Here is a 19,983-nt window from a genome sequence, read left to right on the forward strand (position 1 = left end):
ATGTCGCAGACGCGTCCGCCATGTTTACTGAATATCCTGCACGCGAGCCAGCTCCGTCCGATTCGTCTTGGCAGCGCCCTCTCGCTTCTGGGTGACGACAGACACCGAATCCACTCTCCACACACGTTAACACAAATACCGGCCACAACAAAGAGTGAAGAGTCGTGTAGAGGTGAGTAGCTGCCGAACCAGTCCGTATCTCTACCGACGTACACAGTTGGCGTCTGAAGTTTCGCAGGAAGAATGCTGAGCGATGTCGTGGCGGCGCATAAAGTAGAGCGTTGGGCGACAGCGGGCCAACTGAACGGCCTGCTGGAACGTGTCGTGTCGACTCGCTCCGGCCGCCGAGGTCACTCGTCCGCAATGCAAGTAGGCGTCGCCGTCGCTCATGCGCCACCAGTAGCGCAAAGCGGGGCCTCTTCGTAACAGCCTGCTGTGCCGATACCGTGTGACAATTCCGCACTTTGCCTCCAGCTGTACATTCCGACAGCACCAACACAGCAAATCTAACGTCACAGAACTTGCGTCCACGCGCTGTCAAAGTCGGGTAGTTTATCCTGTCAACAAACTTCACTTTGCAGGTAACTGAGCATCAAGAACACTAAGGGAAGTGATACTCTTGTACGTAGTCTCTCTTAGCTAATCACAAAATGTACACTGAGAGATGACAAACTTTTTTGCGGTAGATAGTGTCTTCGATTGTTTCGCTCGAGTTACACACTGGAGGGAGGGAGACTTTCCAGGAACACCAGAAGACCACACATGACAAGTGGTCTACGACGGATGCTTACAGTGCGGGCAGCAAAGACTTGTTACGCCAGCTCTGGTATCCGAAAGAATGCGTTTAAGAGTGCGACGAGAGAAACTGGGTCGCGAGGGACAGGAACGGTAGGTTGCGAGACGGCGCGGCAATTATCGCCACTTGTCGAGCAGCAAGCGGTGAGAAGCGGCTACGCGTGCACTCTCACTTGGCAGGAAGAGCAGAACGGAGCGGAGAGACTGCAGCTCGCACGCGCCGCCAGCCGGCAGCAGACTGCGCCGCCTTGGCCGGCTATTGTTCTGCCTGTCCGCGGAGAAAGTAGCCGACCGGCCGCGCCGCGCCGCGCACAACTTTCTGCCAGAGTCCGACTCGTCTACCTGCAGGGTAATGTCGGCTGAAATTCGTCTGGTGTTCATTTCGTATCAACCGCCTTGGGTCCTACTCAGGAAAACTGGCTTCAACTGAAAGAACGTGGAAATGACATACGAAGTTGTGTTGCAAGTGCAGAAGTGTTCTTTCAAGGAAATAGGAATTCTAGCTCTCCAGGAAGCACAATACTCGATGATGACGAATTACTGAACAACTATCTGAGCTTGAATTCACTTCAGTAACTAAGTACACCCATCAGTAAAATTTAACTGGTATACAGGGTGACTGGGCAAAATATCTCACGAAAGAAGCGTCAAACGAAAAAACTGCAAAGAACGAAACTTGTCTAGCTTGAAAGGGGAAACCAGATGGCGCTATGGTTGGCGCTGCCATAGGTCAAACGGATATAAACTGCGTTTTTTTAAAAAAAATAGGAACCCCCATTTTTATTACATATTCGTGTAGTACGTAAAGAAACATGATTTAGTTCGACCACTTTTTTCGCTTTGTCATAGATGGCGCTATAATAGTCACAAACATGTAAGTACGTGGTATCACACAACATTGGACCCCATTTTATCGATGGCAATCTAAATGGTGCAATGTATGCTGATTTCCTACGTAATGTTCTACCGATATTAATAGAAGATGATTCACTGCATGACAGAATGGCGATGTACTTCCAACATGATGGATGTCAGGCACATAGCTCGCGTGCGGTTGAAGCGGTATTGAATAGCGTATTTCATGACAAGTGGATTGGTCGTTGAAGTACCATACCATGGCACGCACGTTCACCCGATCTGACGTCCCCGTATTTCTTTAAGTGGGGAAAGTTGAAGGATATTTGCTATCGTGATCCATCGACAACGCCAGATAATATGCGTCAGCGCATTGCCAATGCATGTGCGAACATTACGGAAGGCGAACTACTCGCTGTTGAGAGGAATGTCGTTACACGTATTGCCAAATGCATTGAGGTTGACGGACATCATTTTGAGCATTTATTGCATTAATGTGCTATTTATAGGTAATCAACTTGTAACAGCATGCTTTCTCAGAAATAAGTTCACATTGGAACAACCGAAATAAAATGTTCAAACGTACCTACGTTCTGTATTTTAATTTAATTTAAAGAACGTACCTGTTATCAACTGTTCGTCTAAAATTGTGAGCCATATGTTTGTGACTATTACAGCGCCATCTCTCTCAAAGCAAAAAAAGTGGTCCAACTAAAATATTCATTTTTCGTTACGTACTACACGAATATGTAATAAAAAATGGGGGTTCCTATACAAAAAACTCAGTTGATATCCATCTTATCTATGGCAGCGCAATCTAGCGGGCCAACCATAGCACCATCTGGTTTCCCCTTCAAGCTAGACAAGGTTCGTTCTTTGTAGTTTTTTCGTTTGACGCTTATTTCGTGAGATATTTGGCCCGGTCACGATCAATGGACCACCCTGTATATATGCAATGAATGGAATAGAATGAAATTTTCATTACGAAACGGAGTGTGCGCTGATATGAAACTGATATAAAACATGTTTCATATCAGCGCACACTCAGCTGCAGAGTGAACATTTCATTATGGAAACATCCCCTAGACTGTGGCTAAGCCATGTATGTCTCCGCTATATTCTTTCTTCTAGGAGTGCTAGTTCTGCGAGATCTGCAGGGGAGCATCTGTGAAGTTAGGAATGGTAGGAGACAATGTACTGGCGGAATTGGGGCTGAAAGGACGGTTAGTAAGTCGTACTTGGGTAGCTCAGACGGTAGAGCGCTTGCCCGCGAAAGGCAAAGGTCCCGAGTTCGAGTCTCGGTCTGGCACACAGTTTTAATCTACCAGGAAGTTTCATGAATGGAATAGTTTGGCTATAATGTGACAGGTCAAACACCGTACTGGCAGAATGATTCTTACACTATTTTCTGGAATGAGAGCAAACTTCAGTACCATCTCTCTCTAAAACCCCCTGTATCTGTGATTGAGGTATTTCTCCTCAGATCTTCCAGAAGTGATAGTGCAGCAACGTATGCAAGACGACTTTGTGGAGTTTAGAAAAAGAAGATGGATGTACAGTAACAACTACCAGTTAGGCACAAAGTTTTAATCCATCATACTGTCACTGAAGTGAAGGATGGTGCACTATTGCAGTCATGGATGTCGGATGGACTTCGTACAGACACTGTATTGACTCTGTTCAGGAAAAGGTTCTGCTGGTAAAGTCAACCCATCTAATTTAATCTCACTCTTCCTGGTCTAACATCTGTAATTTTATGTTACCATTTCTTTCTTTCAGTTCAACTACTTCTATTTCAATGGCAAGCGACACCAGTCGATTTCATAAATTTCATCATCATGAAGTGAATCGAGAAAATGAGGATGAATTAACAAAAAATGTAGTATGATTTCAATGAATTAAATATGAGAAATGCACACCTCTAATGAAAGGAATGCGTTATGACAAATAAGAATTTGTCACACCCTCGACTTTAACAAGGAATTCCTACTTTCTGCGACTACTCGCCTTCATTATCATCTAACCACGGCTCAAGGCCTCCTGTTTTTTTTTATTTTTCAATCATTTCATGTTACTGTATCTTTAATTATTACATGTATATTAACGTCCATTCACAGCATCACACAGAAATAAATTCAGTTGATGTGATATGCAGGTTGCGACAAAAACGTATAGCAACAAAAATCGAGTGGATGTAGGTGATGTTTGAGGAACAAATTGATGTGAATCTGTATTCGGAAACGTCATCCATTGATGCTGCAGAGCGTAGAAGCTTCGAGGAAATTCCTGGCGCTGAGCTGCCACTTCGGCAGCAAATATGAACTGCAACGCTAATGGTGCGCAAGCCAAACTACTCGTAATGGACGCCACGGTGTTCAGAGATATATAAGGTTTGTCAGCGCCTGCGCCTGCCACGACAAGTGGAGGACTGCCAGTGCAGGGGCGTCAGTCAACGTTAACAGCTCACTTTTGCTGCCGAAGGGGTAGCCTAGCGGCAGGCGTTGTCCCTGTCGCTTGAACTTTTCGTAACATCGATGCATTAAATATCGAACAATATCGGTTTTTTTAATTGACATATCAGCGAACCGAAGTGCCCCACCTCGTCAATGTTTGTATAGTTATTTAACACGTCCAAGATAGCTTGAAAATTAGTGTTCACATTCCCAGTTTCAGCACTTTATTGCATCTTCGGTTGCGATTAATCTGGAAGCAGCTTCGTCAACATATATCAATTATTATAAATTATAATAAATGTCAATGAATACTTCATATCGTCACATATTTTAAAAGACAAAACTATTAGCGAATTAATCACATTTAAACATGGCAAATGAAGTTCTGGAACTGTTAATGAGAACATTGCAATTTTTGAAGGGATGCTGGACGGAAAAAATTATGTAAAGATCAATTTATTCCTGAGATACCAGCTAAACACCAAAGAAGTTTGTCTTTTTTTTTTTTTACACACTGTGCATCCCTTATGGCGTGACCCTTCACCCCTCATATCCATTCATCTGATGGATCACGATTCCGGTAAAGAACCGTCTCTGTATGTGCGGAAGTAACAGGAATAAAACCAGTGTGCCGAGATGTCTAATGGCTAAGGCGATCGCTCGCGGATAACAGCAAACCTGCTTTCCGTCCCACTGTGGCTTCAATTTTCATTAGTGGATACATACTTATTTCTTTGTTGGTCATAAATCGTGATTTTGTCCATCTACTCTTGCTCTCTAAAATGTTGTTTGTAACGGAGGTCAAGCGGTAGCAATGCATTAGACGTTTTGCGCCGGAGAAAAGCCTGTGTATACACTCCTTGCGAGTAAATTTCCGGTGTTTCGGAACTGTAAACATTGTACGCTGCGTACGTAGTGGAAAGTAGTAGCCTTGACTATTTTGAGAGGGCGACGTTCCGAAATAAGTGCTTCAAGCGATGGAGGACGCGTTTCTTACAGTGTTGTCAAACTAATACTGTTTGCTCTCCCTGCTACAAATTTTTTTCGTCTCAACCTTTTTTTTAATTTCACTTTTCAATGTTTGTATTATGGTGTCAGATAAAAGCCATTGTGTATCATTTGTGTAAATAATAAACATTATGCAGTCAAAACGTAACGATGCAGTTAACCTTTATATCTATCAATTTCTTCTGGATGGCTCCCGTAGCTTCAATAAATTTGAAAAAAGGACAATTTTCCCCCCAGGCTGTATTTTAAAATATTTTCTTTTCACTATTAGTTTAGGACACTATCCATTCTAAATTATATCTATAGTAACATTGTCGATACAGCATTGTAAATTCTGTAAACAAATGCGCGCGTCATGCATATTTGGGTCGTTAACAGTTTTTTTTTTTGTAATGTTTACTACAAATCACACTATGTACGCTTGTTAATGTAGCTGTCACAGTGCACGTGTGCGTGGAAAAATTAATAATCTTTGTATACTGTCGTCAGTCAGGTTTCACCTACTCGTGCGTAGCCACTTTCCACACTCCGCGTCTTTAGCTGCGAGGCAGCAACCGCAAGAAATGATTGCAATAATGCTAATCGGAGTACACGTTTGAGCGCTGTGATGTGAACGACCGGTGACAGTAGCGGAAGCTCTGCCGGTGACCGCTTCTTGCCCACGACCGGACACCCGCCCCCTTGCCTCCCTTTATCGGTCCCTTGTCTGCCAGCTACGGTTCGCCGGTCGTCAATCGCGACCAGACACTGCATTCCACAGATCGGCGCGTCGCGGAGAGCGCAACCCGACACTGGCCAAAGCACTCGTCCCATCAGCAGCAGCAGCAGCAGCAGGAGCTGTAAGCTCAGATCTGCAACGTCTCTTACTGGCGGTAGTAGAAGCAGCTATTTTATTTTGTTTAGTTGGAATTACCAGTACTTATTTGTACTACGAGGTGTATATTTAAGAGAATTTTAAGTAATGTACTGCATTTTTCCTGATAAATTTACAAACATAGGAAGTACAATAAATTACTGACAAAGCATTACGTCGGGGTGTCACGTTCGACAGTCATCGCCAAAGTCCCATGTGGTGTAACTACGAACTATGGGACAACGACAGGAGAAATGAAACTGAACCAAGGCTGTGTGTTACCCGGCTCATACATTCTACCAACGGTATGTCACAAACTGCATGAGCTTTTCTTATGTTTGGACGTAATTGTTCTCTTCCAGAACAGTAAATTATTGGATTTCCTTGATGCCATTTTGTTCACGACAGCCCGTGCTGTTTTCTGCTGCAGTGAGATGTGACCAGAGAAAGCCAGCAAATGCAACAGAGCATAGCAGTCTGCTGCCAAACGCTTCACCAAGTATGCTGACGTACCTTTCTAACCTTAAAGTAGCTTTTCGGGATACAAATGCAGACGGAGGACACATTTAGGTCTCTCAGAGCGAAAACTGTATTTTGACAAAGGCGTACAACTGCTTTTGAACAACCCCAGAACCCAACGGAAGGAAAGAATTTTTGCTTAACGACCCGTCAACGACGTCGTTAGAGACTGAGCATGAGCTGGGATTAGGGAAGGGATAGTTACGAAACTGCATAGGGTCCTTTCCACAGGAACGAGTTCGTCTTCTGCCTTATTCGGTTTACGAATATCACTAGGAACGTAAATTTGGATGACTATAAGCGGATTTCAACCAACAGCAAGTTGAATGCGAATCCAGTGTCTCACCTCCGAGCCACCTCGCCCGGTAGGATGCGCTGGGTTGGGCGTGCAAAGTTGGTAGTGGACGGAGACACCAGGTGTATGATGCAGTATATACTGTGGAACATACAGCAAAGATTACGGAGACGTTTTGCGCAGTCATGAAAATATAATTTCATGAAGACCCTTTCACGGGTTGTAGTTTCGTTTGTTCCAACAAGTAACGACTGCTTCCTCCGTTTACCGTTTATCGTACGTGGGGTTGTCTCCTACGCCGTAATGTAGATAAAAACTGATGACGGGCCTTGTTTACACGTGACAAGCACTAACTGCACTCCGTCGTTCCTAGTTGCTGCGAGTCTTGTCCCGCTGTAAATGTCGGCGTAATATTAGATTCATACTAAAGCTTACGCTCCCTAAGACTTAGACCGTGTCTTTTATGCCTCAATGCTATAGCACTGAATTATGGTCACAATGTGTTACAGGATCAAAAACTAAAGCATTTGATGCTCTGACTTTGCATCGGGAAAAGGTGCGTATATTAGTGTATTTTATACGAATCATGAAGAAGAGGTGAAGAGATTCACTGGGGTGTGCTGCTTCTGTGCAAGCGTTGTTGTTCGGCTGATGTACCCTCGCCTACGTTTTTCCTGCCTGTTTCCTGTGTAGCGGCGAGAAGAGGGTATGACGTAATCTAGACGCCGTAAGCGTATTTAAGAGCCACAACTCTGCATTAACTGATTCATTCTCTTCGGAGCGTAGGGACGAGACTGGGATTGATGACGTCACAGCAAGATTTTTGCATTGAGAGCTGCCTACGTACTCGGCGCTCTCACCATTGCTTTATAACATTACTCAGACGTGTTTAATGAAACATTAGTGGTGGTGTCTAGTTTAGAACGCCACACTCAGTTTTTGAAATATTTCGTCCGGTTTTCTTTATTTTAAAGCAAGGAAAAGAGTCTTTATGACTAGTTTAACGCTGACCATCATACTCTGCGCTAATATTTTTAAGAAGAAGCACCCCCCCTCCCCCCCAGTGAATCTCCTCACCTCTGTCATTATTCGTGTAAAGCACATTAATATACCCATCTTTTCCTGATGCAAAGTCAGACTATTAAATGTTTTAGCTTTTGATTCAGTAACACATTGTGGCCATAATTCAGTGCTATGGCACTGAAGCGTAAAAAACACTGTCTGAATCTTAGCTCTCTAAAGAATCTAATATCACACCGACATTTACAGCGAGCCAAGGTTGGTAGCAACTACGAACGGCGGAGCGCAGTTAGTGCTTGTCACGTATAAACAAGGCACACTATCAGTTTCTATCCACATTACAGTGTAGGAGACAATTCAACGGTCGTTACTTGTTAGTACAAAAGAAACTGCAACCCGTTAAAAAGAGTCAGTATGAGATAATATTTTATCACTTTGCTTCCAATATCAATTGTTTCGCAGCATGTGAAAACTGTTTGCATAGTGAATAATCAAATTTCTACATACGTAAGGCTGGCGCGCGTGAAAGGAGGCGGCGCGCGGAGGGGGGGGGGGGGGGGGGGGGGGGGGAGGTAGACAAAGGAGCGGATGTAGGTGTGGGAGAGGAGGAATGGCTGGAGAACGTACGAGGGAAGTAGATTACACGAAAAGACCCCTGCACAGTTTAATTACGAATCAGCTGATGCACTTCTGTTTCCAACAGCTGTTCCTGCGATTTAGTTGTCAGTAATTACATTCGTCGTTGTACAAACTGTACAATTAATGACATTTAAATTGGAGACCAATATAAGACGGGCTGATTTCGATTCACAACATTTCAACTGGACGAAGAGGAAAGACGTCTGAACAATATGACAAAGTTTTGCAGATCATTTTGTAAATGATACTGAAAAATAGCTAAGATAACCTTGTAACATTAGACTAGAAAGACTAGAATTTCAGTATTTCTTTAATAGTAAATGATGAATTTCAGTATCACATTTTTCTTCTTTCGTCTGAAACTCTAAATTACGAATATTTGAAAGAAAACCTTCGGTAACTGTGGGTTTATTTTTGCTTCATATGTCAATAACTACTCACAAACGATACACTGTTGCAGGTCAAGCACACCAACAGGACAGTCCGACTGCGATGACGCTGCGTCCCCTCACGAACCGTCGTCTGTCGCTCTGAGTGTTGACGCTCGCATGAAGGGATCTCTTCTCACAATGCGCACCACTCTACGCCCTCCTGAGGAATGTGTTCCGTACTCCACTGAGTCATAGGGAACCAACAAGCTGTCGCTTGTTTCGACATAAATACACACGTGGCGGCAGTGAGTCATAAAACTGTTTGGTACTGCAGTCACTAGAAATTTTCCCACTTAGTCGAAGACTGTGCGACGAAGGTGTTACGAATATGAGAGCACAAGTTTTGCTGCTGCGTATCGTCTTCTAATTATTACATTTCGCAAGTCTATGAAACCGTACCGAGACAAGCCGAGGGCTGTAACCGTTATTCGATAACAGCAGCTGGACTCCGAGCACTGTGTGTTTGAATATGCACGCTGCGGAACATTGGACTTTCGGTTTTAATGACTTGAGCTGGTTAACGTATCTTGTACTTCCACATTGGGTGGGAAGAGCAAATATACTGAAACTTCAATTTGTCATCCCTACTCCCTCATAATCAGTGTTGTAGAAAGGAAGAATTCTTCCTATCGTCAGCATTCAGTTCACTTTTGCATTATTCTCGAAACTACCACCAGACTATTTTCCTCTTTTTCCTTTACTGATCTTGTTTACACGGATATACTTTTACCCAAACCTTAATTACATTTAGCACAATCTGGTTTCAGGAACTGAGTATATAGTAAATTTTTATACGAAAAACGAAATTATCCACGTTTGCAGATAAGCGTTATGTAATCGGTGGTGGGATTCCAGAAGATTGAAAGTCAGTCCTCTTCTGGCAAATATTTGTAAATACGGAAAAATTTTAACTTTGTTGAGTCCACCTTAAACTGTAGGGCCCCTAGATGGCCGGGTACATGAGTCCAACTGTCGGAGTAAGTGAATGCCATACAGACCAACTCCAATCTGTCACGTCTAATATACAAACGTTCAGGTTGAACACAGTTTTACCTAAAACTACTACAGTTTTATTTAATGTTACTACTCATAATAATTGTGACACAGCACATGGCTTGCAATAGGCGACAGAAACAGTCGCTAATACCGAAACTGGAAAGTTTGAAAACTTTCCCGGGACAAATTTACTAAGACGCCGTTGCTTCAACTCTCATTTATCTAGAACAGGGAAATAAAGGTGCAACCCTCACTATGAGAATGCGACACTCGGCGAATAACACCTCATCACCTCACAATCTAATGTCATAAATATCCAGATGAGGGAAGATGTTTCGAGCCTGAAATATATTTTTGGAAGAGACGTATGTCAACTAAAAAAAGGATGGTGGCAAAAGTTTATGCTGGTCAACACAAGTATACAAGTGATATCGTAGGGCAGCTCCGACCGGCACTATTGCAGCCGATGTTATGCAGCGCGAACTACATCAACCTTTATACATACAGTGTTCTTACGCTTTGGTAGTATTAAGAGTTAAGTTTCGTAGTACATTTTAAATTGTATCAGTTTATAAGGTTCAATAATGCAGTTACGGTGTTTAAACTCTTATCCCCGAGGCAGGGCGGAAAATGTGCCTCTGCGGGACGATATGGCGACAGACGTCGACATCGATACTATAATTCCTTTGGGTACCACCGTGATTTCCATCCATCCTTCCATCCTTCCTTCCTTCCTTCCTTCCTTCCTTCCTTCCTTCCTTCCTTACTTTTTCATTCCTCCCCCTCCCGGTGCCTTTTCCTGTGGCGAATGATGATCAGGAAGAAAGCCCGCGAGAGCTCAAATTTATGTATGTGTCTTCAGTGGTATTTCAACTAGGTATGAGCAGGAGCAAGCAATACACTGGCTGACTCATCTATGAACACACTCCGAATTTGAATTATAAAGTACATCGTGATGTACGATTCCTGTTCTGTAACGTCGGCCGCTGTAGATGGGTTAACCTCTCCGTGACCCTTTTACGCTTACTGAAGGCAGTCAGTCCTGTCCCAAACTGACGAACAACATTCTAGTAACGGTCTAACAAAGATTTTGTAAACCACAGCCCTTCTGCGTTATTAAACTCCCGAAGAATTCTTCCGATGAATCCGTCTTTCCTGTGATTAGTTTCATGTTGTCGTCCCTAAGCCTACTACTCATGTATTTGATGGACGTGGCTGCTTCCAGTCGACGTTTTGCTACCTTCTAATCATGTAATAATGCGTCCTCTTGCTTATTTACGCGCGATGCGTTACTTGCCTAAATGAAATCTGTACTTATCTAACCAGGCCACGGTTTTCCAGTCGTCTGGGATGCAGCCGATATGGTCACGAGCCCAATAGAAGTGCTGCAGACGATGTGGTGCTGTTAGCAAAGGCACTCGCGTCGGTCGTCGTCTGCCACAGCCCATTAACGCCAACTTTGGCCGCACTGTCCTGACGGGTACGTTCGTCGAATTTCCCATTTTGGTTTCTGAGATTATTTCGCGCAGTATGCTTGTCTGTTAACACTGACAACTCTACGCAAACGTCCCTGCTATCGGTCGTTGAGTAAAGGCGTTGTCGGTTGTGAGAGGTAACGTCTGAAATTTTGTATTCTCGGCACACTCTTGGCTGTGGATCTCCGAATATTGAATTCCCTAACGATTTCAGAACTGGAATATCCCGTGCATCTAGCTCCAGCTACCATTCCGTGTTCAAAGCCTTAATTCACGTCGTGTGACCATAACCACGTTGGAAGCCTTTTCACATGAATCGCTTGAGTACAAATGAGAGCTCCGACAATGCACAGCCCTTTTATACGTGATACTATCGCCATATTTTGTACATATCGCTGTCCCACGACTTGTAACGCGAGCATGTAGCGCTAGGAGTGGGAGAAGCTATGTACAATTTACGTCACTTGTGTATGTGCATAAGCCTGGCCTTTTAGGCGGCATAAAAATGCATTTGTTACATGTTACGTGTTCCACAGGCTGATCCATGGGTATGGACCATATTTTACTTTACACTATTTTATACTTTGTCAAGTCAAAGAGCTACGATTCTTAAATTCCGTGTCTGTAATTTGATTCTGTTTTCAATTGTTTCTGAAGAGAGACAAAAAATAAATTATATTCACTTCCGATTGTACAAAATTTGCCATTACAGTTCTCAATCGCACATCTTCAGTCTTTGCTATAGGCACACTAAGTAAGAGCCCTCGGCTCTCCCGCATGCCGGGAGTTTGGACGGGGTGATTAGTGGACCTTTCCTTGACACTGTATGGGCGAAAATTTCACTGTGCGGAGTTTAGAAAACACCTTCTCTACGGCCGGGTTTACTACTCTCTTCGCCGGATAATACACGACTCGCTTATAGGTAATAACATACTGGTAGGCTTAGTGATTTCGTAGGTGTTAGGTTCCTCGTAAGGACGTGTCTATTGTTGCATTTAGATACGTATTTGCATGTCGTTACGGTGTCTTCTCGGGAGTCACGCCATAGGGTTGTTTTACAGCGCGGTGGCTGATTACCGCAAACAGGCGACCTCCGATGTGAGTTCGCGCTAGTTGCGAGACTAAGTTGTCTATTCACTGATCTATGTTCTCGGAACAGTCAAGTGTTTTTCTGTCTAGTTAACATGACCTCGGACGCCTAGCGCACTGCTCGGGAATTGCGTTGCGCATTGCGCCGTGTCGTGTCCTACTGGCCGGTAAGCGAGGCGTGCTGCGGAAGCAAATTGCTGTGAGCAGGAGCAGAACGGCTCTCTTTTCGCCTCTCTATGGCGTTGCGTGCTGCTGAGCGGAAGCGGCGACTGTTCGCAGCCGGCCAGGGCGGGCAGACACGTGAAACGCGCCACCACGGCCGGCTGCGGCGGCGCCAGGGGTGACCCAGTTCCCGCCTCCAGGCGGTGCCCGACGCCGGGGCAGGCTAATGTCTTCGGGTCGCAAAGATCATATAGCGCCGTCTAAATGAACGGAGTGGATGCGGCGCGCAAAGGTCAGGGGCCAGCAGGGGTAATCAGATGCCGCCCTCAGCAGTTTCGCCAGCACCACCACAGCAAGGACTGCAGCACAGGCCAGCTGCTGCGACTACGTCTACAAATATTCCTCAGCTTGTCACTGCAAAGCAGAACTCATGAGACCTTCTCCGATTGTCTACAGAGTTAAGACCGTTGTAGAGAACGTGCTACAGAGTGCAAATATCCAGGCTAGTCGCTTTAAGAGGTACCGCATACCACGGTATGAGATTGTAACATTCAGTTCCTAGCCACGCCCGTCGCACCGTCATGGTCGGTTCTGGAGGTGCTGGAGCCGGTTTCCGGTAGCCGCGGGCCGGAGCCTTTCGTTGAGCCTGTAGATTATGGGCCATCTTCCCCCAGTAACTCTCCTTCCAGCCTGCCTGCCCCTATTCCCCAAACCAAGCATGACAGCAGTTCCACTTGCCGCAACAGATACACAAGAGTACACGACTACTGAAGCACAGTGGTTAAAGCAGGCAAGCTTGGATGTCCGAAAGCCTGGCAAGTTTTACGGGACCCTCAAACCTGCTGCACCTGACGACAATCTAACGTGACGACAGAATAACCAGGTGTATGTCTGTGTAGGTAGTTTCGCTACAGCTCATTTATCGTAGCGGTGGGAACAGCAATATGAACAAACCAAACTTAAAGCAGACTGAGGAGAAATTAAGATTTGTGGAATATATACAAGTCACGAAACTGAGCCCAAGTCCAGTAAGGGAAAAGTTTTCGTGTGTTTATGAGGCACCTTTGAATAAATCGGCAAGTGTCGCGCAATGCAAACTGTATAATTATTTAACATTAATTCGGGAATCTCTAATATGTTACGACAGGCCAGTAGATTTCACCAGCAGTTTCCTCACTCGGTAGGTATCTTGAAAGAGGACAATGACTTAGCGGCTGACGTGTGTGTGGAAATATGTGCTAAAGACTTGAGGCTATAGGCTTTATACATTTAGGGCAAACATTGGTTGAAATAGGAAAAACATATGGCTCAGTGGATACTAGAAACCACATTCTGCGGTATGTAACGTAGTATGAAGAAAGCTTAGTATGAAAGAACAGCTTATCCTTTCAGACGTTTATTTTTTTAGATTAACATCATGTGAAAAACGAACTTTGTTACATTGCGTCTGGGGAATTTAGAACGAATTATGTTGGCTAACAGAATGAATTCAGCGAACCCGCAATGCACAGCCTGGAAGGTGGTATAACTAGGGCCATATTTAGCCAATGCACACCAAGATTTCAGAAATTATAGTTCCAAAACCGTACTATAGCTGCCGTAACAGTATAGTATGGATGTTCAGATTCTTAGATGCAAAGAATCCAGACTTTCGGAGACGGTTTTGGTTACTATACAAAACATGTATTAAAGGTAACCTGGTGATAGTTCGAGTTCAGAATAGCGAGTACTATCAGTAATGGAGTAAAGTTGTAGAAAAAATCGTTCGTACCATTTACTAAGACCGAAATACGCCGAAAGGGAAAAGAAGGGCAAATAAAATCCATTTTCTGGCCTACAGTGACCCAAAATGATACTCGGGGTGGAAAAAAAAACTTTTCATCGACTTTCAAACCCTAAGCTAACACTACACTGAAAGCTCACAGAATCAACTGCCAAGTAATGTAGCTCCGCCGGAGCACAGGCAGTCAGGCAAGCAAGATTCTAGCCTCCTTGGTTTGGACATGGCTTGGCTTCAACAGGAGTAAAGCAGTCTGTCCGTTCAGCTGCTAATGTGATGCAGCTTGCTTGTGTGGCAGGTTAAAAGGGGAAAGTATACACCTCTGCCCAGTCGTCCTACATGGGTTGTGGTGTGGACGAGTGATTCTCCCACGACGGTCGTTGCTTCCAGCACCTATTGCTGTTAAACTTCCGAGGGCCCCGGCAGGAAGCGGCGGCTTCTAGAGATGTTCCATTAGTGGCACCAGGAATCTGCTAATTAAAATGCATGCTTTCCGCTCGTGATTCTGATTGGCTGGAGGGCCAGCAGTTTATGACTTTCGTGCAGCGCTTTGGAAAAGGAGAAATATGTGGTCGGTCAGGATCTATCATGGGAGTAGAGGATGTATTGCGTCATCCGATCGGCGGTTATTATTTAAAAGTGTTTTACATTTGTGAAATTTGGAGCTCCGTGACCCTTTGCGATTCACGAAGTAATTTTTTTCCAATATACCCGTAGAAAGAGTTCGTGTATTCTGACCACGGCCGACGGGCTCGCAACTATGCGGCAGTCTTCTGGTTGTTCTGTGTAGCCAGTCTGACGAGGATTTCAGAGCGCAGTTTCACCCGGCAGATGAGCAGAATAAAGCTGTAGTAACAGTGGTTCGGACGAGGTGTGTACAAGGATTCTTGGGGAGAATGCAGAAGATATTTTGAGCATCATCTTTGTCAGGCCAGATAAGTGACGCACATCAAGTACCAGGAAGGAGCTTGGGGTGTCAGGAAAAAAATTATTGGAATTTTTAGATCAGTGAGACTACCTTAATGTGTCCTGTGAGTTATTCTGGCCAAAGGAGCTTTAGTAATAGAAGTAGGATGTCACCTAACATAAAACAGGCTCAGTCGAGTACGTAGTTCTAATTTTCATCCATCATAGTGCAGTAGCGGACATACACATTTAAGAAAAAGGTCAAAAGAATGTTTTTGTGAATTGCTCTGTTTATTTCTTGAGGGCTTTTTTGTTTGTTTATGTTTGTACAGTTTTGTATATGTTTTAGGAGTGTGAATGATGCGTGAATGTGGTCTAAAGTAAATACGTAGATCATTGTTATACTGACAAACGCTGCACGAACTAGCGTGAGAAATTTTTAAGACTGTGTGAATGCAGACGACGGGGAATTTCGTATCATAATATGTTAAGTAAGTTTATGGTAAAAGGAAAGCTAATTAGAGTGCAAATGAAAATAGTTAATAGCGTAAAGTGTAAATAAAATATCAGAATGTTAAACATTAATTTCGGTAAAAAGTACATTTCGAAAGTGTTTTTTTGTTGTTTGTTGATTGGTTAGTCCTGAAAAGCGCGGACTAACGCGGGAGAATAATATTTTTTATCGGCCTTAAAGAAAACTGACCAATCAGAACGGAGTATTCTTCGCGCGTCTTTTCTCTTGGAGATATGGAATGCTTAAAACAGTTTAAAGTAGTCAGAGCCCAGCCTTTCAATGGTACGGTCGTGTGTAGTATGAGCTCCGAAAGAAGTTATAGTTAGCCGGTTTTAGTTGAGCTACATGCCTCATAAGTGCTTTAAAGACAAGGCATATTTATTTATTCCGTTTTTCTTTAAGTAATCTTGTGTATGAGGAAAGACAGTACTTCGTGTGGCACGTTGAGCAGATAGGTGATTTCAAACTTTAGTGCATTACACACTGATAAACTTTGCAGTATAGGGAGCATTTTCATTTACGAACAATCCGTGTTTAGTAGCTGTTCAGATTTCGGGAAATACTTTACCATAAATTTGCTAACATGAATGAAAGGGTTTGTGCATGAATTTGTTAGGATTAGCACTGGCTTGGCAGTGAACTTTTAATTCTAAACTTCAGAATATACCGAAGTTTTGCCAGTATTTCCACCCTCAATACAAAATTATGTTTTCCAGATTTTTAGAATCTGTTACGTTGTATGCAGCCTGGTGCAAATCGCAGTACGGTAGATTTCTGTTTGGCTTTCCTATCGGCAATCTGCTTCGACGAGTTCACAGGTAGGTTAGGTGCTGGTTTAAACCCAGTAAGGAACCGCGCCGAGATGACTGAAAACAATTACACGTCCAGAAATGGAAATAATAGATGGCTTCGTGCGAATCTCAATCGTGTTAGTATCGTTTACTGTACGTGAACGCACAAATACACTTTAGTGAGTCAAAATGAAGATGAAAGAGCGTTTTTATATATAGCACCGTAAATCTGTTTAACTATTATGCTGGAACATCTAACGCAATGGCAGAATACCGTTTGCATAATAATAATAATAATAATAATAATAATAATAACAGCTGACACTATTCTTCTACAATACTATACTCTATGAGACAATTCACTCTTTACGTAACTGTAGCACGTATTTACGGAAGTCTAACCCTTGTTGGCCATGCTGTTATAAAGTATGACGATGGAGATAATGGTAAGCAAATGCAAAATGATTATCACACAATTTCCATCTGAAATACTCAATAATTACACACTATATGATGCCTATGAAAATAGAGACATAAGACGACAGTAACCGTCTTAAACTTGAGTGGCGCAGGTCTATTCCATGCCACCTTGTTTGATCATCAGGCGGTTAATACATTCTTCTAAGCGATATGAAAAGGGATCAACAAGCCAAATCAATTACTGGGAGGGAAGGAGAATGTAATATTTGTTGGAAGAGTTGTGAGAGAGTACTGTTCCAGCGTTTGGAATCGTTTTGAAGTAAGCATGGTAGGATAGCGTGAAAGGGGTACAGCGAAGTGCTGTTACAATGTTAACACCTCATTACAACTCACAGGGAAAAAAAAAAGTCTTAAGCGAAAGTAAACGGGAATCCGTAAGGAATAGATGTTACGTAGAGCGAATATTGCCTTCGTCGTTCATCTAGGGCAGGAACGAATATGAGGTAAGGCGTTAGGGTGTCATGTACCGAAGCATGTAGCCATTTTTCCCTCGCTCCACTCTAAAATGGATTAGAACAAAAAGCAGCTAACATAGGTAGGAAATGCACTCCGCGACATGCGCTGTACAGTAGGTTTCGAGTCGTACGTACAGATGGAATCTTGTCACGCGCTTACTCTAAATGGGCTATTCCAAGTGACGTATCATAGGCTTTACACACGAGGACCTCTAGCGACATAGGCTCGCCTGCACGCGACTAACCAGCACGCCAAGCACTGGCTCACTGTGCACCACTGTCTGCAGCCTGTACATGCCGGCCATGTTCAGTTTGGTTGTGAAAGAGGGAAGAAACTACGGAACCACCCTCTCTATATGTAAAAAGTTGTACAAAACTTCCTGGCAGATGTGCCTCGCTAGGTCTGTTCTCTAGTAAGTGGAGAGCTTCCGACAGTTTCAGATGTCACTGGCTAGTTTCACGATCAACGACATTTATTTTTTGTCGTCGTCGTGTGACCGAAGACTTGTTTGATACAATTCTCCACACTGTGCAAGCCTCTTTATCTCTGCAGAACTATTGGAACCTACATCCATTTGAACCAGATTACTATGTTCATACTTTGGTCTCCCTCTACAACTTTTACCTCTCACATTTCCATTGAAGACTCCTTGATGGCTTAAGATGTGTTCTGTCAACCTATTTCTACTTTTAGTTGCACCATAATTTTTTTTCGCACTTCGACTCAGTACCTCTTTATTGGTTATTCACCTTACCCATGCGATCTTCAGCATTCTTCTGTAGAACCATATTTAAAAGATTCTACTCTCTTCTTGTCTGAACTGCTTACTGTTCACATTTCACTTTCGTACGAGTCTTCATTCCATACAAATGTCTCCAGAGGAGCTTCCTGACGCTTAGATTTATATTAGACGTTAATAAATCCCTGTTTTTCGGAAATTCTACATTTTATATCCTCTGTACTTTGGCTACGAGATAATTTTCCACATAGCAAGACTTTTCATTTTATCTCTCTTAAATACACTAGCCATTCAGCTCAAGTCCTCTTCCTAGTAATTTGCTCTGTGGCAGAACTACATTGTCATCAGCTGACCTCAAAGTAGTTCTTTCTTCTCTCTGAACATTAATACCATTTCCAAATTTCCTTTACTGCTTCCTCAGTCTACAGTTTGTGTAACGTCGGAGTAGGATACAATCCTATCTCACTCCCTTTTCAACTTCTGCTTCCCTTTGTGGCCTTAGACTCTTAAAACTTTCGTGTGGTTTCTGTACAAGCTTTCGCTCCCCGTATCTTACTCTTGTCAAATTCAGTCCCATCTCCATGTTTATTTACTTCCCTTTCTATAACATGAAGTCAATTTTTGTTTCTATAAGCCTTCACACATTCTTTCAACCTTTCAGCTTTCCCTTCTTTGCTTATCACTGACAAGTCATTGAGCTCTTTATATTAATTCGGGTGCTTCTCTTAAGGTCTCTCTAACTTTCCTGTATTTGACATATCTACTTCCTGTGGTCTGGGGGTAGCGTCTTTGATTCATAATCAAAACGTGTGCGGTGCCAGGTCCGAATCCCGCCGCTGCTTAACTTCTGATTAATAATCAGCATTGGCCGCCGAAGACTTCCGGCATAAGATGTCACCCTTCATTCTGCCAACGGCCTTGTCAAACAGGGCGGAGGGGCGGACAGGGGTTCAAGGCACTCTCTTGTCCTAGGGGTGGGAAACTGCCCCTAAAGGTGGAAGAATCCGTGATCATCAACGGCATGAGGATGCAGAAGGCAATGAAAACCACTGCATTAAAGACACGTAACGTGTATCCACAGGAAATGTGCCCTATAATTGATGAAGTGTCATGATGATCTCTCCATTGGCAAAATATTCTTGAATAGTCCCCCATTCGGATCTCCGGGAGGGGACTGACAAGGGGGAGGTTACCATGAGAAATATACACTAGGTTTCTGTCCATGTCTCTTCCATAATTACAAACATCTTACATGATTCTTGAACCATGTGTTACCCATGACTAAATTATGACAGGTGCAAAATTCTACCAAGCAGCTTCCTCTGTTATTCCTTTCTCGCACTTTATGTTCTCCAGCTATTTTACCTTCTTTTACTAATATAGAACTGTAGACCACCATCACAAATTTTCGTCTCCCTTAAGTATTTGAATAATTTTTTTCATTTCTTCTTACTTCCTTTCAGTACCTGAATTTGTGTAACTAGTTCTTTTATGAAGTTTAGCTATTTCAGCGTGTATTGTCTTTGCTAGAATAATGCGTTCACTATACTGTTCATAGTAGCTTACCCGCATTTTCTTATTCATTATGAGAGCTACATTTTCTGGTATTATTTTTAAATACAGCATTCACTTCTCATTCGATTCCCGGCGGGGTCAGGGATTTTCACCTGCCTCGAGATGACTAGGTGTTTGTTGTCATCATTTCATCATCATTCATGAAAGTGGCG

At 43.3% G+C, this 19,983-nt stretch overlaps 1 protein-coding gene across 5 annotated transcripts in view; it reads right to left on the bottom strand.

Annotated features, from left to right (window-relative positions):
• LOC126362786 (uncharacterized) overlaps positions 1–19,983 on the bottom strand; it is a 1,515,202-nt gene that overhangs the window by 137,196 nt on the left and 1,358,023 nt on the right. The gene's annotated exons all lie outside the window — the stretch shown is intronic.

This window comes from Schistocerca gregaria, chromosome 1 (genome assembly GCF_023897955.1).
Source record: "Schistocerca gregaria isolate iqSchGreg1 chromosome 1, iqSchGreg1.2, whole genome shotgun sequence".
Taxonomy (NCBI): Eukaryota; Metazoa; Arthropoda; class Insecta; order Orthoptera; family Acrididae; genus Schistocerca; species Schistocerca gregaria.